The sequence below is a fragment of the Drosophila miranda genome, assembly GCF_003369915.1.
Source record: "Drosophila miranda strain MSH22 chromosome Y unlocalized genomic scaffold, D.miranda_PacBio2.1 Contig_Y2_pilon, whole genome shotgun sequence".
NCBI lineage: Eukaryota > Metazoa > Arthropoda > Insecta > Diptera > Drosophilidae > Drosophila > Drosophila miranda.
Genome location: NW_022881614.1, coordinates 23,417,685 through 23,422,857, shown reverse-complemented (window position 1 = coordinate 23,422,857; position 5,173 = coordinate 23,417,685).

Genomic DNA, 5,173 nt, shown 5'->3' with positions numbered 1-5,173 from the left:
TGTTGCGTACCCAAAACTCCGGTGTCGCTGGGCAACATACCCTGTATAACGGCTGATCTTGTTTTTATATATTTTTTCGATCGATTGTGTTACCTCCTCCTTCACTTAAGTGGAAGACGTCCTCGGATTCCTTTAAGCCGTCAATTAGCACTTGGAGGTCACGTTGGCGTCTGTTTCTCGGAGCCAATCCAGATATTATCGGTCTTCTTACGAGTCCTGATTCCAGTTGGTCGATGTGTCGTAAGTTTCCATACTTAACCTTTATAAGTACGGCAAGCTCGGTACGTCTTCATGGTTTGTTATGTCGAGGAATGTGGATACTGTTGATCCTGGAGACTTCCTCGCGTAGTTCGGTTTATCGATTGTATCCACTATGTCGTTTATGATGATTATGCCATCATCGATGCGTGTTACAGGTTCGAGATGGCTGGACAGTGCGCGATGACACCGGAGTGTAGTTGCTGCGCACAAGTTGTGTAGGGAAGTTTTTTACAGAATGTTGTTGTAAGAGTGGTAGCGCAGTTTCCGATAGCTGTAACATGGTTACCACCGTCGGCAATTTTTCGTCTTCGGCGAAGTTAATTGTGATGCCGTTGTGCTCAACAGGGTGATTACAGATTAACCTTACATAATATTTTTTTTTTTTTTTGCAAACTAGGTAAGGCTTAGGTTAGGTTAGGTTGACCCGGACGGCCCTCAGAGGGGGCCCCACATAGGCCAGTATGGCCCTTAGTTGTCCGGATAGGGGGGGGGGGGGGGGGGGGGGGGGGGGGGGGGGGGTATGAACCTTCGCGGCAGTGTTTAGTGGGTTTTGAAGTCCTCGAGGATCGAGGTATTTTTCGCATAGGCCAGTAGTTGCTGTGGCGTCCTCTTGGAGGCATCTTCCAGTGATGCCAGCACTGGGGCGCCCAGGTACTTCCTCCTTGCCCTTAAGAGAGCAGGACAGTTGCAGATGAGATGTTCCAGGGTTTCGGTTGCCCCAGGTTCGTCACATTTCCTACAACTGTCTCTGTTTGTGATGCCTAGCTTTGTTGCATGCGCCGCAGCCAGGCAATGGCCCGTTAATATTCCCACTAATAATCTGCAGTCCTTCCGTGGTAGGTGCAGCAGGTAGTGGCTGAGTTTGTCATTGCGTTCCTTGCACATGATTTTCGAGGTTCTGCAGGCGGTGGTACTCCTCCACCTACATTCGGTTTGTGATCCGGCCTGCTTTTCTAGATCGCTTTGCAGCGTTCTGAGTGAGACAGGCACGTTCTCGGTTCTCGTATTCGCCAGCCCGACGCCTTCCTTAGCTAGTACGTCCACCGTCTCGTTCCCTTCGATGCCCTGGTGGCTGGGAATCCAGTAGATCCGCACTGACTTTGTCGTGCTTAGGGTATCTAGTGCCTCCCTGCTCGCCAAGACATTTCTGGAACTGACTGCGGACGAGTGCATGGATCTTATCGCCGCTTGGCTGTCGACGAATAGGTTGACCGCATCGTGTGCTCTTTCAGTGAGAAGAGCGACTTCCGCTGCTTTCCTGATGGCAAAAACCTCTGCCTTGAATATGCTACAATGGTCCGGTAGCTTATATGACAGCCTTATCTCAGGGTCTGTACAGTATAGGCCCGCTCCTACTCCTCCGTCCATCTTGGAGCCGTCCGTATATATATTGAGGTGCTCCGTTTGGTCTCTTCCGATTTTCCAGTCTTCAGGTCCCAAGGATGCAGTTGTTTTTACGTCGAGGCATGTTTGGGGGGTCATGTAATCAGTTGATCTGTTCATTTCCCTTCCAATTGAACTATGCCCCATATCGGTACCTTGTACCTCTTGGTAAAGAGGATGAGGTCCGTCTTGTCCGCGTTGATACTGAGTCCTACTTCTTCCGCCCCCTCGCGTATCTCCCTGAGTGTTCGTTGCATTAGTGAGCTGAGGGTCGATGGGCAAACACCCGTAATAAGTATGCTTATGTCGTCCGCATAAGCTGTTATTATTGGGGCCTTCCTTTCGTATCTCTTGATGAGGTCGCCGACCACCAGATTCCACAGGAGGGGCGACAGGACTCCACCCTGGGGTGTGCCTCTGTGTGCCTCTTTCACCATGGAAGCCGTGCCCCACTCTGATTGCACCCGTCTGCAACCTAGGAGGTTCCTTATCCACAGGTTGATTGCTGGGTGTGTATTAGTTGCTACCAGGCAATTTGTTATTGCTTCCGTAGCCACGTTGTTGAATGCTCCGGAGATGTCCACGAATACTCCCAGTGCATACTTTTTATTGTGAAGGGCTTTCTCAATGGTAGCTACTACCGAATGTAGTGCGGTCTCCACCGATTTCCCTTTAGTATAGGCATGCTGGTTGGTTGACATCAGTCCCCCTACCTCATTTCTGATGTGTACGTCCAGCAGCTTTTCTAGCGTTTTTAATATAAAGGAGGTAAGGCTTATCGGTCTATAGTCCTTGGGACTCGCATGGCTGCACTTTCCTGCCTTTGGGAGGAAGACAACTCTCGAGGTTCTCCATTGGATAGGGATATAGCCAGTACTTATACAAGCTGTGAATATTGCGGAGAGCCATGGGGTAATCGCCTCTTTGGTCATCTGCATCATGGCTGGAAATATCCCGTCAAGTCCTGGTGCTTTTGTGCCCGCAAAGGAGTCTATTGCCCAGTGGATTCGCTTGGTGGTTAACAAATCTGTTGGGGGGTGTTGTTTCTCGGTTGCTAGGTCCTGGTGCTCTTTGGCATCAGCGACCTCGGTGCAACCAGGGAAATGTTCCTCCATTAGTGCTGTTAGGGCTTCGTCACTGCCCTCTGTCCACTGTCCGTCATCTAGCTTTAATTGGCTTTGTATGGTAGGCTGCTTAGAGAGCAGCTTCCGTAGCCGTGCGGTTTCTGGTACTTTCTCGATGTTGGAGCAGAAGGTCCTCCACGAGTTCCGTTGTGCTTTACGTATTTCCTTCTTGTAGCTCCTGAGTAGGAGTCTGTATTCCTCATAGACGATCCCTTCGTTCGCTTGTTTGGCGATCTTAAAGAATTCCTTGAGGTTGTCCCTTTGAAGAGAGAGATCCCGGCTCCACCAGAGTGGCTTGGACCTCTTCTTCGTCCTCGAGGGTTTGCACGATGTGTGGTAGGCGTCCAGCAACGCGTTGGATAGGGTCTCTAGAGACTTCTCTATGTCCTCCGCGGATTTCACTGTGCCCGGACTCGCGAGCTTCGAAGTAACTGTCTTTTTAAACTTTTCCCAGTTTGTATTCCGGGGGTTTCTATAGACTATTTCCTTCGAAGAATGTTTGAAGCCGCACTTAAACTGAATGTACTTGTGATCTGAGAAGGAGGGTCTTTCAAGGACCCTCCAGCTAGATACCGTAGTACTGTTTCCCGTTGCTAGTGTTAGGTCTAGCACGTTGGATGAAGTCGGACCCACGAAGGTGTGCTCCTCCCCGACGTTTGCTATATATAGATTAGTATAAAGTATAAAGTCTAAGAGTGACTCACCTCTATCATTGATGTCGGTGCTTCCCCACACATTGTGGTGGGCATTGGCATCCGTCCCGATGACGAGTTGATAGTTTTTGGTGCCGGCTTCTGTCACCAGGCTCCTGAGTTCGTCGGGTGGTGCGGGTCTGTCGTGAGCCATGTAGCAGGAAGCCACCAGAAGGCGCTTTTCCTCGCTTTCCAGCATCACAACCGTCAGGTCATCCGTGCTGTAATAAGACATAAGGTAAGCATGGATTCCCTTTCGTACGAGTACGACGGTTCTGTTCCTGCTTACCGATGTTGCGTAGAACAGTTTGTGTTTTGAGGACTTTAGTCCGGCCACTGAATTGCCTGTCGCAATCCAGGGCTCCTGGACTAGAGCTATGTCGGCGAGCCCTTGCTCCATGGCGATGAGGAGCTCCGCCGACGCTACCTTGCTTTTATGCAAGTTTAGCTGCAGCACACTCAGCATGGGTGGCTGGCTCACTTGCATCCGACGGGTTGACTACTAACGTCAGGTCACCGTCTTCCTCGTCTTCGTCCTCAAGCGCAAGACCCTGGGCGGCCTCCACGTTGGACTCGAGACCTAAGTCCTTTTCCACCTCGCCTACCTGCAGGGTATGCGTCCGCGTTTTGCCGCTGAAGGAGCTTCAGCGCTCGGTCTCCCTGGATTGTGATGGGGAAGAGTACCTTCGCCTTAGGCTTGGACGGGATAAGCTCCCGGTCCACAACCTCCAGCTTGGCCCCCTCCCACATCGCCTCCAGTTGGCAGACCGTACGCGTCAGCCACCTTAGGGTTGGATCGTCGTTGCACTTTAGGATCTTAACCCCATTTAGCCACCCAGCACCATCGAACGTGGGCATAGGGGCCGCGGGGTCTTCTTCCATGTGTGCAAACAGTGCGTCGACGAGACGCGCGTGCACAAGCTTCCACTGTGCCGCTGACATCTTGCCGTTTTCCTCGCTCCGGTCGATGAGTGCCACGATCAAATGTCGTTTGGTCACATAACTGACTTTCGCGTTCGATTTCGATGGCTTCTTGGCCACTTTCGGTGGAGGGGCTGCACTCTTGGGCCCGCGTTGCCGCTTGCTCGCCGGAGTGTCTTTAATGGCACTCTCAGTCGAGCGTTGCCTCTTGGTGGCCATCATCTCCTCCACCTTATTGGCATATTCGCCATTCGACGCCCTCATCTGTGGCATCTGGGCGTAATGTAGTCGGCCCTCCTCTACTCGCTGCTCGGCCCAGGCTAGCTTGACCTTCTCCTCCTGGGAGATGTCTACTTTACCTTGCAGCCGGCTTTTGATATTGAGGGCCGCTTTGTATTGTGCTTTGGCCTTCATCCCCTCCTTGGAACGCTTCGGCCCTTCCCTACGCAGGGAGCTGGTGCCTGGTTCCGGTGAGCGGAGAAGGCTCTCTTCCTCCGTCCTGCTCATAGAGAGCACGCTCTCCAGATCCGTGTCTGTGTCGACTACGGCATCTGTGCGGCTCAACTTGCAGGCTGCGGAGTGAGTTGTTTTTGTTGTTGTTGTTGTGGCAGTAGCTTTACAACTGACTTGGCCTGCTCCCGCCAAGTCTGAGGTGTGACCGCTGGCGACACGCAGAGAGGATTGCTCCTCCCCGTGCCCGCCGGTGGTAGCAGTCACGCTTCCCACCGACGTTTGGGTTGACATCCCAACCCGTGCTTTCTCCTTCTTCGCCTCCATATTTGGCCCGAGGGT